Source organism: Meleagris gallopavo, chromosome 5, assembly GCF_000146605.3.
Source record: "Meleagris gallopavo isolate NT-WF06-2002-E0010 breed Aviagen turkey brand Nicholas breeding stock chromosome 5, Turkey_5.1, whole genome shotgun sequence".
Taxonomy (NCBI): Eukaryota; Metazoa; Chordata; class Aves; order Galliformes; family Phasianidae; genus Meleagris; species Meleagris gallopavo.
In genome coordinates this window covers 10,504,671-10,521,398 of record NC_015015.2, presented here as the reverse complement: position 1 = coordinate 10,521,398, position 16,728 = coordinate 10,504,671, and positions in this window count along the sequence as shown.

Sequence of the window (16,728 nt, the reverse complement as noted above, 5' to 3'; positions counted from 1 at the left end):
GCCTTGATTCAGAGGGTGCTGAGCTTCCTGAAAGTACTTGTGTTTTTGTATTCTGGTGCGGGAGGATGCAATTTCCAGAAGAAAGATATTTTTGTGTAGTGTACATTACTTGCCATTTAGTTGTACCATGTAGCCTGAGTTTACTTTAGAGTCTTGAAAAGTGCTTTAAAGATAGCTTTGAAGAGGTTACCTGTCTGTTTTGTAGGTAAGAGTTCTGGGGAGAAGCAGATATACAAACTGATAAAACTGGATTAAAGAAGCCATAGACCAGACCCCAACTTCCTCTTGATTTGCATGAATGGGCAGATAACGTAGGAAAGCCTTGCCTAGACCTCTGCTTTTCCAGAAGGATTTTTAAAATTTATTTTCTCCAAACTTCTTTCCTTTTATTCTCATTTTGTTTCAACCCTTCTAACACATGTTGTTCACTGTCACTTGGAGCCCAGGAGCCCGGAAGAGTGTTCACTGCTTGTCTGTTCAAGAACTCCAGAATAGTCCTATGCAACACAAACCTCTGTATTTTTAATGGGGCCTATCCAAGCTACAGTTTCCTATCGTCATTTGGCCTAACTGGGTCACTGTTACACCTCCTGGTTTAACACTGCTGCAAACAGTTGTAGACTGCTGCCATTACTGCGTGATGACATTTCTCTGGCTGTTCAAATATTTCCTCTGACTTGTATTTTCTGTAACATCATTTTTCTTGTGTTTTCTATGGCTTACTGTACATTTCTTTGGTTTCTTTTTTTTTTCCTCCTTTTCTCCAACTATTCTTACAACACATACAACAAACCTCACAACTGTCAAATATTATTGTAGGACTCCCTGTGACTACCTATGTGTTTTGCTCCAGACACGATAGTTTTCTTTGCTTTTCTTTACAAAAGAAGGCATTTTAATCAAAGAAGAAATCTTTTTTAAAAAATAATTCTGTCAGCCTTTAAAATATGCAGTGCCTTGATTTGTGGTTCCCGTAAAATTGTGAGTTTTCAGCCAGAGTTAAGAGATGAATTATTGCCTGAAGTGGCAGACAAAATGAAAAATGGTGAAGCTTGTCTCTAACGCACACATTCTGGGGGTTACCAGTGATGTCATACCTGTGATTGTGTCCTCGTGGACCTGCTCTTTATTTTTAAGCAGAATATTATTTCCTAATCTCAGTAAAACAATCCAGACCAGTGCATTATGGTGCAATTACTGTCTCTTGGCTGCAGTTGCTGAGTTCTGGCCCTACGCTTTGGAGGACCACCTTGATCGTTTGACACTCGCCTGGTCGTGCTTTGCCGATTTTCTCACAGAAACCCAGCTTGTTGTGACACCTATGATTGAAATATGCATTCTTCTTATTGATACTAACGCAGGCTCGTCTTTTTTATTTTTGTGGAGGCAAAAAGCACATGTACCAATAGCCTTAGATTACAGTAAAACTGCTGCTGCAGCTGTCCAGGTAACCAGGTAGCTGTTCATATTTGGGTTAAAATAGCTACCCCAACATGCCTCAGCTTCACCAGAAGTTTTATTCCATGGCAAAGCACAGGACAAGCAACAGTGTCTCAAATGCCCTCAAGTTGCGCTAGTGCTGCAACTTGATCCAGGCATTCTTAAAGAATGATCAGCTCTGGATCAGCCTAAATTAAAGTCCTGCCTCATCTTATTTCTACATCTCAACCCATAGAATAGTAATGCACGAATCAGCAGAGTGATGATCACAAGAATTGTCCTGCATATGATCTGTTCTTTTGCCTTTTCTCTCCCATTCAGTGTTTGCAGCAGAGAACCAAATTATTAATATGTACAGAAATTTAGTATGGTGGAGAAGAAGCAGGGTTAATCTGCAAGCCATAAGAATGAGTTTCTTCCTATTATTTCTGTTATTTCACTTTGTTCTCACTGTGTGCTTTTCTTCCTTTTGGTACCAAATCACGATGGTGGGAAAGTTCTACATTGGCAAATGATCTCTGGGGTAGATCATCTGCTGTAAAGATTACTGCACAGCTTCCCTGCATCTTGCTATTGAAAGACTTGCATGAAATTACATTGGATTGCACTTGCTTCTTCATGGACTGCCATAGACTGCTAGCAAGATAAGTTCAAGCTTCTCATGCTGCTGAAGACTTTCTGTGATGGCTGCAGATACTGAATCTGTGAAGGCCTTGTTGGTGTTCCCCAGACGTTTCTGCTTGTTTCCCGCTTAAGGCTTGAGGAACAGACCCAGTAAGACCTCTTCTAATTAGTCAGTAATGAAAATGTGCTGTTTTTTATGTTAGTAAATTAACTGGAAAGACAATTTGGCATTTTTAATGAATGATAAAAATGCCTTGGGTACTGGATTGCCTTTATTGGACTGGCTTGAATGTAATATTTTCCAGAAAGCAAGTGAAATCAAAATCATCCAGTGCCACTGTTGCATGGTTGTCTTGGTTCAAATATAACCACTGATCCCTGCTTTCTGAGAACTGGTGTAAAAAAATCCACACCACTGTATTTGGGCCTCTACTTTTAAAGCAGTAGAACTCCTCATCATGATGAAGCAACACCAGTATCTCAATGAGAGGACAGATGTGATCTGTGTTTGCCATGTCATCTTTATAGTGGAACCACACCAGGGTTTGTAACATACAGAGATGTCTTCCCAGTCCAAACCAGACGTTAGTTAGGATTGGCTTATATACAAAGATGCATTTGTTAAGCGGATGTTTTGTTAAATCAGTTAAATCATTGCACAATTCTGTGAGTGAATGGTGAAGTAGCTCAGGCCAAATGCATCCTATTCAGATAGTTCTTTGCCCTGGTGTAGCTGAATTCATGTAAAATTCTGCATTAAGTAATATTTAAATTGATGGCAGGATGTGTGTGATGAGGTTTAGACCTGCCTGAAAAAACATGGCATAACATGAAATTCCAATGGTTTTTGACCTGTTCGTTTTTGTATCTGTGTTGTGCATTATCCACACGGAGTCTTCAGCATCACTGGCTGTGCTTTGGGGTGAGGGAGGTGGTTAGGAGTTCTACTGCAACGTGTGTGTCAGTACTGTGAAATTTAGCATTCCCTGTGGACAGGGGCTGCCAGACAGAGCTGAGAGCGGAGTTGCCCAGTTCAGTGAGGACAGAGCTGTTCTGGGCAGGGGAGGTGACTGCTCCTGGTATGCTGGGAATGCGAGGGAAGAGCCCTCTGTGGCACAACTCCATCTGCTTTTACTTATTTCTTCCTTTCATATTCCACGGGGTTTTAGTTGCTGCTTGTTGTTCTCGCTGCCTGGACCTTCCTCTAGGCTTTACAAGCACTGGAGACGCCCCTCGCTCTCTGCTTGGAGACGCTTCTCTCCCTCCAGCTGGGAGCATGGCATGCTCCAAACCCGCGTTTCATCCTTTCCTCAGGAGAGCAGCCACTGCTCTTTAGGGTATCTGGGGAGGGGAGGTCGCTCCTAAACCCAGAGCAATGCAGTTTAGTCTTGCTGTGCATGATTTCAGTCCAGTATAATGTTCTTCCGCTTGTATTTCTCCCCCTACTCCTAAGTCCAATGAGTCACTTTTATGGAAGCTGTGGGCTTCGCACGTCATTGTCATGGCTTTGTCTGAGGTTCTGTTCTGGTCCCTCTGAAGCCAGCAGAGTGCTTTCCATCAGTGGAAGCCTTTTCCATTGATGGAAAGGGGAGCTGAGTCAAGCATCTGAGAAGTGGTGCCAGAGCCAGTCAGGGACAGTCAATGGGTACTTTTGAAATATACAATTGTCTGTATGCTTTGGTGAAGAGAGAAGAGACCAATGAGGGGATGGAAACATTTTTGTAATGAATACTAAAGGTCTTCCCCAGACATTAGCTCCCTCATCTGGGATGAGGAGACCATCCAGGAATGAGGAAACTCTTGCACGTCGCCAGAAGCAGAGCTGAGATGTGAGGAGCAGCCTGTTTCCAATCAGGGTCTCACGCACTGTGGCCACGCTGCTCTCGCAGGATGCAGAGCCTGCCTTCCACTAGGGTTTCTGCATGGGCTTGGTGAGACAAAGGGTAGCACTAGCTCCTGCACTTTGTGAGCAGTGCCCCAACATTCCCACTCACATCATGAAATCCACCAAGCTGCCTTCCTGAAGCTCACATTGATTACTTGCTGTTTCCCAGCCAGAGGTTATCCAGTCCCATGATTAGGAAAGCAAGTGAGCCCATCACAAATCCAAAGCCTCTTGCTGTGTCCTGCCTCCTGATGAGTTTCTAATTTATGATGAACAACCTCAGTTTGAACAAAGCTCTCCTTGCAGGTCAAGTTTTTTTGATCCCACCTGTAGCTTTCTGATAGACAATTTCAAGTCAGTCCACATCCTTTCTGAAGTTCAATGTCCTGAGACTAGATTGGCTGCTCCAGCTAAGGCTTTGTATTCTGAGCAGTGCAGAAAGGTTCTCCGTGTGGTTTACAGGTTGATCTCATGTTTGTACAGCCTAGTACAGTGTCCTTTCTTTGTAGCAACAAACTGGAGTTGACTCATTTCCAGCTTGCAGTCCATCTCAACTCTCTCCATATTTTTCTGAGGGATGTTGTCAGTTTTTCTCTATGCTTATCTCTACTGAATGGGCTCCAATTTTTTTTTCCAAACAATTTCCCTACTTTGCCAAGATTAGAGTTTAACCCTGTCTTCAGACAGTCCTTCCAAACTTCATAGCAGCTGCATATTTTATAAGCGTGCGATCTATCTCATGGCCCATGTTGTTAGAGAAATCTTTGAAGAAAGCTGGACTCACAACAAACACAATACAACTTCACTGGGTTAATCCCTCCATTCTGACAGTGACCCATAGATGTTTAGTGTCCAAGTGTTATATTACCAGTCAGTTTTGCATCTGCTATGCAAAGGTTTATTTGAGACCATTTATTTGATGTCTTATGAGGATGTTATGCATCTGAAGCTTTACAAGTCAAGGCACGTAACATTGGCGGCCTTTCTGCTATCCACTAGGCTGTCACAGAGGGAAATTAGCTTGGTTGGATGCAGTTTGTTTCTGATTAAATCCACATTAGCTGAAGTCTTTGCTTTGTTATCTTCTGTGCTTACGAATGTTTGTGGTATTTATTCATTATTTATGTTGTAGACCTTTTTTTTCTGGGAATGATTGCTAACCTGACTTTTACTCCTTATGCAATTCCAAAAGCTTACTTAATTTAGGTACGAAGTTTGCTTTGTTCTCTCTGCTGTGCATCATGCTTGACAGAGACACAGATAATTCCTCATACTTTCAGCCAGTTCTCTAAATCTTGTAAGCTAATGTTCATCAGGTGCTGCTCTGTCCTCACTTTGGGTTGAATACCTCTCTACAACTGGTTTTAGCCATGCTTCTTGTGATACCTGCTGCTAGGTGGCCACTCAGGTTTTAAAGTCTCGTGGATGTACCATGGGCACAAGCGAGTACTGCCCATTCCACAGAAGCCTGGAGAGGAAAGTTGACAAGCAGCCTTTTACCTCACCCCTCTCTGAAAGGTTTTGGTGTGTGAGAAACACCCTAGTGCTGTTGCCTTTGTTAGCCCCTGGCTGTCCTGCCTGGTGACAGGAAGCTGTGCAAAGTCTGTAGTACCAAAGAGAGGCACTGCTGCTGTCTTTTCCACGTTCCAAAAAGGCTGTACAGCACCTGTGCTCAGCTCAGCACAACTGAGGAGCCCAGGTTGGTTTCCGTGCAAGGCAGTGCTGAATCAGAGTTGGTGTTGATGCTTATTTGCAAGCAGATGCTGAGCTCCAGCTGCTGGTGGAGGAGGTCAGCTGCATAAACAGCATGGAGATGGTGCAGTGCAGCTCCCTGTTAATGTGTGGAAGACAGGCAATAATTACGGGTTGAAAAACCTAGATTGGAGGAAGTGTATATAAACAGTGAGTAGTGGCCTCTTCCAGGCTGGAATGTAGTAAGTAAACATGGGGAATGCAGGTTGAGCAGAGAACCTGTAGCATTCTTCTAGCTGAATGCACTGAGACATGTTAATGACCCAGCAGGCTGCCTAGGGCTCTCACAGGAGTCCAGAGAAGGAAGTGAGGTTTGAGTGCCCAGACAGAAGGACAGAAAAACAGAGGTGACTTTGATGTCTCTTCTAGTAAAGCTGTAATAGCTTTCTGAAACTTTTCTTAGGAAAAAAAAAAAATTGTTCCTGGGAATGTTTTTGAGGCTGTAGCGTTCAGAAGTCCTGTGCAGCCTCAAGCTGTTGGTTTATGCAAAGAAAAGGTCTGCTAACCACTGGGGCAGCACCTCCCTTACATTGTCTTGCCATCTGAATTAGCCTGCAGTGCCCCCATCCTGTGTTATCCAGTGTGAGTTAACTGGAGCCAGATCTTTCATTTAACGAGGGATATATATAGGGCCAGAAACTGGATCTAAAAGATGAAGAGACATCTAGAGAGTTCCAGCTCAAAAGGTTGTCTGGGAGTTTGCACCGCACCCACTCTTTTAGGAGCAGGAATAATATATAGCCTGGCAGACTGTAAATCAAAGTGTTGTATGGAGAGAATCCTACCGTGTGCAGTCTACTTCTCTTTGTTGATGTAAGGACTTCTGGCTTTCTTCTTGCCTTCTCACACTTTCTTGCTCTCCAGACCAGTTGGTGATTTCTGGCCTTGATCATTCCATCCACTGCCACGTCCCAAAACTATCACTACCTGCACTGTGTCCAACAGGAGAGCGGCTCCAGCTGTAAGGTGTGGAACAGCCTTTCTCGGCCTGCAGTCTCTCAAGCCATTCTCACGAGCTTGAGATCCATCCCCAGACTCACTTCAGCTTTTGGCCCAGCTCCAAAGCCTGTGGGGAGGGCTCAGAAGTGTACTTGCTGCAAAATCCTGGGCCAGATAAGCCAATAAAGAGATAACAATGTTGGAAAAAAATAAATAGAAAACAACTCAGTCCCCTGATTCATTTTGCTCTGGGAATCCCCATAGTCTTAGGTTTCTAGGCCTGGCCTTGTTTCCAATTCGTCCTCCTCCTCTGAAGAGCCTTTTTGTCCTTAATTGCAACTATAAATAAATCATCGTAGCCAGAAGTAGTATTTTTCCAAGTCTACAACTCTAGTGTCTAAACCCTTCAGTTCCCAGGAATTCACTTCATCTTACCCAGAAGTTGGGACAAAGAAGTGAAAACTGCATTCATCCTTTGTAACACTACCTCCAGGCTTAAGAACTTTCCCTTGAAGTATTTCTGTCTTAGATCCATACCTGACCTCCAAAATATGGTAAAGAAGGGTACATTAAGACTAACTTGTCTCTCTGGACCTCTGGGGTTTGTTGGAACTCAGAATGCAGGCTTTGGTGCCTGAAGGTGAGTTAGAGCCAACAGAGCTCTGTTTGGATGTCAGCCTTCCTCAGCCCATGGGAAAGTGGTGGCATCTACTGTGGGCCCTGTACCCTCAGATAGGCCAGGAGCTGAAGAAGAGACTGAAACCATTGTGCAGGACATGGAATAAGCTGGGCTGGCAGCAGTCATAAACTTATAGCGTGTTTTCTTTCCTGCTGGTGGAATACATAGTTTGTTCTGAAAGTAATGCCTCCTATTTATTTCCACGGCACAACGACACTGTTTGATAGAGCAAATTTTCAGCTATGAAACACTGTTCTTTAATAAAGTCACCACCATTAGCTATGCATTTTTGCCAGTGATGAGCAAGAGCTTCCATGCCATGCTGGTAGAAATCTGCACCAGTGGAAGCCCTGCTGTTGTTGTTGCTACTGCTGAAGTGCACCACCCACTAGTTGGTCTTTGTACAAGTGTTGATGAATGTCAGCGAGTGCCATTTTTACTGCATGGAAGAATTGAATTCCACACCTTTACTTCATCCACACTTCTGTGTCAGGCATCATTTTGTCAGACTGCCCCTCTACTGCCATCTGTGGTACAGCAGCAGAACATAATGGAATACTGATGGGAAGGTTCAGCCTTTACTGTCATGCCGCCAACATCCATCTCTGAAATCACTGGCCAGCATAATAAAATAGGAGGCATTACTTTTGGAGCAGCCAGTGTATTTCAGCTTTGTTGACACAGGAAGTATTTCTGCTTGTGTAAGTCTTCAAGTAAAGGGAGGAGCAAGCTGGGAGTGAAACTGCCTTGTAAGGATAGAGTATTAGTCTTTGTTTCAGTCTAATTCCCACATTGTCACGGGAACATGTGTGATGGTGGTAGTCATCCTTGTGGATTGTCCTCTTGTTCTTCAAAGATCATTAAACACAATTACAGGAAAAGAGATCTTTGTTTCTGAGCAAAACTCAGCTTTTATGTAAGTGTTCCACATTTTCTTCATAATTCTTTACTGATCGTGGCTAATTTTAACCATTTGGTTGGCATGAATATAAGCCAGCCCTTTTCTGCCTACTGCTTCCCATTTATTTTCATGAGAATCGGGTGTCTGGATCCTTAAGTCACCTTTAAATATGCCAGCCTCTGATCACATTTGCTTCGTATGACTTACTCTGCTACGTGTCTTGGGGCGAAAACCTCCCATTTTTGGATAGTGATGGTAAATTCCTAGGGGCCTCGGTGAGGGCTGAATTCACATGTCTAACTGGAGAGAGGCTCTGCGTTAAAGAAGCCTGCACTCTCTGCCTGTTTCTGCTGTCTGCCTCTTGGTTGGCAACGTGTGAGGTTGCACTTCCATGGGCCACAGCTGCCCGTGTACACAAGGGAGAATGACAAAGGGGCTTCCAGACCCAAAAGGGAAATTGTTTTAGCAAGGGATGGGATGTGGTAGCACAGTGCATGGAACAAAACAGGCAGTGCCACAGCCAGCAGTAGACAGTAGTCAGCTGGGCAGGGGCTGGAGAAGCAGAATCTACAGCAGCTGAGGTCTAACTTGAGTTTGATCTTGCAGCTTCAATAGGTCAAGGCAGGGAGCTGTTGGCTGTATCTGTTTTTTTTTTAGTGATGGTACTATCATCCAACAAAGGCCTCCATTTAGAAGGTGAAGGCTCTCTAAGCTAGTAGAGACTACTAAAAAGTATTAATAATAAAAATGCCTTTGTAAGGCAAAGAGAGCTAGGGCAGAACTGGTTGGCAAGTGAAAAGTATTTCCCATGATGAATTATGAATGAAAAGAAACGTTCCTGTGCTTTGAAATTTCTGCAGGATTTTTTTTTCCCCCATCAGAAACATTAAAACCTGAAAGAAGTTAAGTTAAAAAGAAATAAATAAGATCTTAAGCATCTCCTCCCTCCAGGAAATGAGCTCCTCCATCTCCCTTTTCTATGAAAATGTGTATTTAGAAAATAAACTGTTTTTCTGTTTGAAAATAAAACAAACTATCAAATATAAAAGGTTGACCAGCTCTAGGAAAGTCTGGTCTTGTGCTTAAGGCACTGATTTTGGACCAAGAGACCTGGGTTTAATTTCCACTTCTGCTACAAACTTTTCCTGCGTGACCTTGGGCTAATCCTTTAATCTCGCTTTGCCTCTGTTCCTCATCTGTCAGATGAGGCTATGACTTCCCCACCTCGCAGGGGTGTTATGAGAGTAAACACATCCTCCGTGCCCCGTGCCTCACCTTCCAGCCAACTCCTCTCCTGGGGAATGGGGAGAGAGGGACGTGCCCCCCCTCTGGGAGCTGCTGCCTACCTCCCTCCGTGCCATCAGACAGACCGGAGAAGGCAAGGCTGGTTAGGACCCCTCGCATCCTTTGGGAGTGAGAAGAAGAGAAAAGAAATGCTGAACATGTGTGAGCCATGGGAAGGAGAGATCTGTTGATTTTCTGTCTTTTTATTTTTTTTTTCTTCAAGATTTCAGTATGTTTTTTTCAGCCCAGACTTCACAAAGCATCCACAGCACTCTAGCTGCAAAAGAACCGGCCCTGTGTAGGGCTGGCTGCTTCCTGAATTAGTCTCCATTTGCAGCAATTACCTTCTTTCCTTTCTTGCCAAATGTTTCTCTGAGCCTGAGGCCCAGCTAATTTTTTTTGTCAGCTCTGGTTGCACCGGGCAGCGCTCCTTTCCATACGGGAAATAGAGATGCCATTCAGGCCCCTCTAATCCCGCTTTCACTGCTGCACTCGTTAAAACACTCCTTTATTTATTTTAATTTTATTCTCTCCTCCCCACCACCTTTTCTAAACAACCCCTTACATTATGCTTTTAATTACCTTTAGATTTCCCTTGTGTAACTTCGCCGGCGTTCACAGAGCCGTAGGCAGAGCGCGTGGTGCCGGAGCCTCGCACACGGTCTGTGGGCTCACCCCTGACTCACTCAGTGGCATGCTGTGAATGACTCAAGGACCCGAGGGGACAGCTGGGAGCGGACAGAAGCGTGGGGGATCCAAACAGGGGTATAAAGAGGGGATGAAAGATAAAAGTGCTCCGCTGTCCCTATGTGCCATTGGTGTGAAGAGGGGAAGGATTGAGTTGAAGGCTGAGAGCAGGATTGGGAAGCGGGGTGTCCCTGGCAGGGCTGGGGGCAGCAATGTCTGTATCATGGCTCCACAAGCATGAGCCGTAATACGGCATTATATAGGCATGACTTCATCTGTTTCCATAAGATTGCTTTCTCCCTCTCCCTTTCTTTGGCTGGTAATTGAGAAACGCATGAGCTCACCTCCTAGGAGCGGGAAATGAGAACCGCAAGAGGAAACGAGCTGGAAAGCATATACGGGGCCGGAAAAAAAAACAAAGATTAGGTGGGGGGGTGGTCAGAGATACTATGGAGAAGAAAAGGGATTCCTCTTGCATGGGATCATCGCCATACAGGGCTTATGACAACTTCCTCAGCTCTGCAGGCAGGGCCAGGGCTGGGGCAGCCCCACTGACATTGTGCGGCAACCTTGCAGCTTTGATCCTCTGGATGCTTTCAAGACAAATGGATGGTGTCATATGTAACAAGATGGTGGGTAGTTCGCAGGTTTTAGGGTAGAAACACAACCCATCTGCCCCAGCTGAAGCTGCTTAGAGATGAAGAGGGTGTACACAGGTGGAAATGGGAGCACAGTGTGAATGCACCCAGGTGCTGGGGATTTAAAAAGCCTGGGGAGAAGGGCTGATGGTTTTTTGTTTGTTTTTCTTTTTTCCTCCTTCAGAATTAGGTCTTTCTTGGGCTGATAGATCTCATTATGAGGGCTGGAGTTTCCTGCTAGTAGGAGAGTTGCTTAAGGTTGTGCTTTGCTCATGGACTTGCCTTGCAGGCTGGTAAGTAGAATCTATTGCCAGTCCTCCACTTCTTTAATTCTTGTCTTGAGTCTTCTACCTAAAGCAATGTCTAGTATGAGGTGAAAAAAATCTCCTTTGGGATCTGGCTTCCACCTGGGTTTTTTTTTTGCCACTTTCTTGGCTTTTGAAGTGGGGCTGTGTTGTAGTAAGCCTAGAGGATGCTGTGAGGATACACAGAGGGCTGGAATACCTCTCCTCTGGAGACAGGCTGAGAGAGTTGGAGTTGTTCAGCCTGGAGAAGAAAAGGCTCTGGGGAGACTTAATTGTGGCCTTCCACTACCTAAGGAGAGCCTACAGGAATGCTGGTGAGGGACTGTGTGTCTCGCTCCGATTTATAGGAGGGAGATGAGGTTCTTTTAATATTATATACCCGGCGTGAGAGTAAGAAGCAACGGTTCAAGTGTTGGTCCGACCAGTTTATTATAATCCTAATCAGGGAGACGGGGAAGGGAAGGAGGGAGATAGAAAAGAGAGGAAAGAAGCAAGAATTGTGTAAAGCGAGGATAGTCACCACCAGGATCCAGCAGCGGTCCCGTTGCACGACGTTTCGATGGTCCGAGGTAGGAGCAGCAGCGTGGCCGGCCTTGGGCAGCAAGCAGGTGGCAGAAGGAAGTCGCGGAGCCGATCCAGGAGGAAGCAGCAGACCCAGGAGAGTCCGCCAGCACGCAGGAATTCCGTGGTGAGGGATCTGATGGCAGACACCTATCCTCATGGTTTTCGGTTCCTCCTTTTATCCTCCTTTTCCTCCTGCTTACGTGACATCCCTGGGCGCTTGAGCAAGAGTCATGTGGTATCCCCCGAGATGGCCATCGTCCTGAGATAAATCCACACAAAAGACCGCTTCACAGCTATTTAGCTGCAGCTTATCTCTTTCTCCTTGCCCCTGGCCTTGCCCATCGAAGTTCTCCAGACAAAGGATTCCACAACCTTTGCCCAGGACTTGCCTGGACTTGTTCATCTATGTCCTTCAGACAAAGGATTTCACAACCGTTGCCCAGGATTTGCCTGGACTCGGACAAGTCCATCTGTGTCCCCAGCAAGCTTTGAGACACTGATGTTAACAGAGTAACATCTTACATCACCCCGTGACTCAAAGGTTGCTTTAAAATGGGACACAGATGATCCATGGTGGTGAGAGAAGGATAGCAAGCATAAGGGTAAAGGAAGGAAGGGGGATCTAGATCCTCGCTGTTATCGAAGGTATATTCAGTTTTTATTAAAGGGCGCATCTGGGCTGGAGAAGCCTCTAATTTGTCTAGCCTTGCCTTCATTTCTTTCAATCCTTCTAGAGGAAAGATTTTTTTCCTGAGGCAAACTATGGGTGACAGTATCGCTAGTATCCTTACATGTTAACAGTTCCTTAAAAGCCATCTGCAACAAAGCTGAATTATGTTTCTCTCTTTCTAATTGTTCCTCAAGGTTCACTATTTGATTCTGCAAAGTTTTTACCAATTCTTGCGTTACTTTAACCGATTCCTGCAGTGCTTGTATAGTTTGGGTTTCTGCCGAATGCTTTTCATCTCGGAACTCCACGGCAGCTTTTAAAGCAGCCCCGAGTACGGCACAAATAAACGCCCTTCCTTTTCCAGCTCGGGTAGGAGCATTCTTTTGCAGAACACTAATTCGGTCCGAGACACTCTGCAAGTTATACCAGTTCTGTCGTGCCCAATCCACACCTGATAAAGAGGGTCGAGCACCGTGTTTTTCTAAAAGATCAAATAATATATCTTCACTTTTCATGGTGGCAACGCTGTCAATATGCTGAAAGATCTACACTAGGGGAGGAAGAGGTATACGTATTTGAAAGCTCAGGTAACTCCTTAGCTCCCGCCGGGAAGGCACACAACACTTATTAAACAAATGCAAACGCTCCAATCACTCTTCCCTTTCTCTGAGAGAAGCACACAAAAAGGTTCAAATTTCACGCTTAAGTTACAAGATACTTAAATCACAAAATGCAGAGAGGTCTTCCCGAGGAGGCACGCACGTATTCAAAATTAATTCATACGTCCCCGAGAGGTATACGTATAAAAAGTAAAGTTTCAGAATATGGAGCGGTCTTCCTGGAGAAGGACTCACGTCTAAGTTTTCAAAAATATCGCTCCTTGCAACTCCAGGAGGTACGCACAAAGAAAGTTTCAGACTATACCTGGAAGGACAACACTCTCACCGTGGGTATCCTGCCTTTGACTACGAAGGAGAGCCTACAGGAATGCTGGTGAGGGACTGTGTCAGGGAGCCTTTCTAGGGTAGGGGGCAATGGCTTTAAACTATAAGGAGATAAGTTGAGATTAGATGTTTGGAAGAAATTCTTCCTCACGAAGGTGGTGAAGCACTGGAACAGATTGCTGTGGGTTCTCCATGCCTACAGGTTTTCGAGGCCAGGTTCAATCGGGCTTTTAGCAGCCTAGTTTAGTGGGAGGTATCCCTGCCTACAACAGGAATTTGGAACTATATAATTATTAAGGTCCCTTCCAGTGTGAACCATTCTGATTCCACTGTGACAGAAAAGCTGGCTTAATGTGACCAGGTGAATGAATACAGCCTCTTTCTTGCAGTGCCTTACGTTCTTTCCCCAGTGCCTGCTTTTTCTATCTTTCTCTACAAATCCTCTACTTGTTCTCACTGCTTGCTCTAAGCATGTCTTGCATCTTCTCCTACTCTCACTTTTGAGTTGTGGCTGGGAAAAATCAGCTGTCATCAGTTAAGGCTAGGTTTTGAACCAAGAAGTCTTATTCTTACCTTGCTACTGATACAGTGTCATCTTATTTATTGAAGGGGCCCCCACTTAATTAGTTGTCACGCAAGTGTAAATTACTGACACAAAAGAGCAATGATATAAAATAAAATAATTATCGCCAGAAAGCTGGGCTGGTGAGAGTCCTACATGCAGCCAAATGCAGCTGGGGATGGATGAAGCTAATGATATAAAGGTGGGATTTATAGAGAACTTGCAACATGTCTGGTCAATGCAGGGGACTGCTGAGCTTCACCAGAGGTGGTCTGAGGAGCTTGGAGCTTTGCAAATGAGCTCTCTGTTCTTGAATTATGTGACCCTGATCAAAAAGCATAAATAGAGACAGGTCAATGCAGGGGACCAGGTGTCACTGGCCTGTGTACCCATCTCTACTGGCTTGTTCCACCTCTCTGTGGTGACTAAGGGTTTTCTTAAGTATTCTAAAGGAACTTCTATCTGAAGGGAGGTCTGTGTGATGTGTTAAGGCTTAGAAGGTCTGTGCTGGCACAAGTGGGTGCCCCATATACGTTATACCCTATTTATGTTTCCATTAGATTTTTTTTCCTTCTCTTCACCTTTTTTTTTTTCTTCACAGTTTTTCCTAAGTGAAACACTAATGCAGTAATGTTCAAACCCACAATGTTTGAATGGCCTCTAAATTAGGCAAAACAAGCTTGCCCAGCCCTAGCTGAGAAAACTGGACTCACTTTCTAATTCATATACACTGTTCATTTTGCCCTAATAAATACATTTCTGTCCTAGACTAGGAGTGCTGGAGGACCTTGAAAAGTTTAACATTAGGACAGGTGACCCAGAGGGAAGAGGAGAGGCTGGGTTGATAGCCATGAGCATTTAGATGCCTGGTAAGAAAGGCCATATATTGCAACTGTGCTGTGTTTGAATAAACCTGTGCTGGGAGACTCAGTCACAGTTAAAGAAGTCCCTTCGATGTCACTCTTGGTTTTCAAGAGTTTCTCTCTCCCTGGAGAAATCAAGGAGGTTTTAAAACTGTAGCTAATGAGCAACAGAGTGATCTGATGGGGCTTCTGAGAACTGGTGGTATTAATTGACAAACAGCTGAACGTGAGCCAGCAGTGTGCCCAGGTGGCCAAGAAGTCCAGTGGAACTCTAGCATGTATCAGAGCAGTCAGCAGGAGCAGGAAGGTGTTCACTCCTCTGTACTTGGCCTTGATGAAGACTGCACCTTGTCCAGAACTGAACACAGCACTCACCTCATTATGAGAAGGACAGTGAAGCTATGAAGGGTCCAGAGCACAAGTCTGATGGGGAGCAGCTAAGAGAACTGGGAGTATTCAGTCTGGAGAAAAGAAGGCTCAGAGGAGACCTTATCACTCTCTACAATGACTTGTCAGGAGGTTGTGGTGAGGTGAGGTTGGCCTCTTCCTCCATGTAATAGTGATAGGATGAGAGGGAATGGCCTTAAATTCATCTGGGGAGATTCAGGTTGGATACTAAGAAAAAATTATTCTCAGAAAGAGTGGTTGGGCATTGGAACAGGTTGCCCAGGTAGTAATGAAATCACTGTTCCTGGAGGTGTTCAAGAAACGTGGAGGTAATGTACTTAGGGGCATGGTTTAGTATGTGTGGTGGGAATGGGTTTGATGTTGGAGTAGGTGATCTTAACTTTAATGATTCTTTTACTGATTGAAGGTGGGCTGGGGTTAGGCTCTATTTCATGTCTTAGAGCACAGATCTAGTTTGCATCAGACTCGGTTACTTTGATTTATAATGTGCAGTGTCAAACCACCAGCAAACTTATTCTGTGCAGCGCATGTCACTCTCCTGTAAAGACTGAATGTTTAAGTGGGGATTCTTGGGACACTGAAAATGAAGGAAATGTATGGAATATGGTTACTTCTCCTACACGTACACACAGCCTTGCAGCTGTGGCAGAACTTAAGAAGCCAGTATCCCTGTCCCAATGTGTGCACCTAAACTGACCTACAAGCACCACCGTGGCTTTTTGAGTTGGCCATTCTGCTCTGTGTGAGTTGCTTGGAGTTTAAGAAGGTCTGTGGTCCAGCCCTTGCAATCCTCTTTCCTGCTGTTAAGTTGGGAATGGGCCATGAGAAAGATAAATGATTCTGGCTGTGGTAGATCCTGACTGACTGATATCTATCCTAGGGAGAAAATGGTCTGTGCATCTGTGCGTTGTGGAAGCACCCTGGGCCCATGTATATAACAAAAGGCCTGATTGCATGGCACGTCTTGTCCTGTTACAGAGTGAGGGAGAGGGCTGTGGGCCAGTCTGCTGCTGCCACAGGGAGAAATTACATGGTTTGCTTAATACAGGTTTTCAGCCCTGATCTCAGCTGCATTAGCTATAGCTATCCCATCCTATAAGAAGGAAATTAAATCTCAACTTGTGAAGCTGATGCTGTGCAACTCTTCCTGCTGCGGTGGTTTCTTTGGGGACTGTTAAAGGACATGGCAGGTTGGCATGTCCTCAGTGCTGGGCAGGAGTGGGAGTTTCCCCAGTGGCCTCCCATGGAAATGAACACAGCTTCCGTGTAGTCTACAGGTCTGTGGGTAGTTGCTGCTTGATTCTTACCTGGTCTAGACTAATGATGAGCCTGTCTGCGTTTGTCTGAACACCCAACCTTTTCCATGAAATGCACCAAGTGATAGCGTGGTCTAAAATAAATATTTTTTTCAGACTTCCCTGCCCGGTCACCTTGCCTTTTTACCTTCAGACCATAGAGTATGAATCAGAACCTGTTTGCCTGCCTTTTTAAGGCTTTGCTTTTTTCTGACTAATGTCTCATTACCTTTGCTTTTGCCTTGCTTTCCTCTTCTGCCCACTGCTGCATGTCTCTCTCTTTTTTTT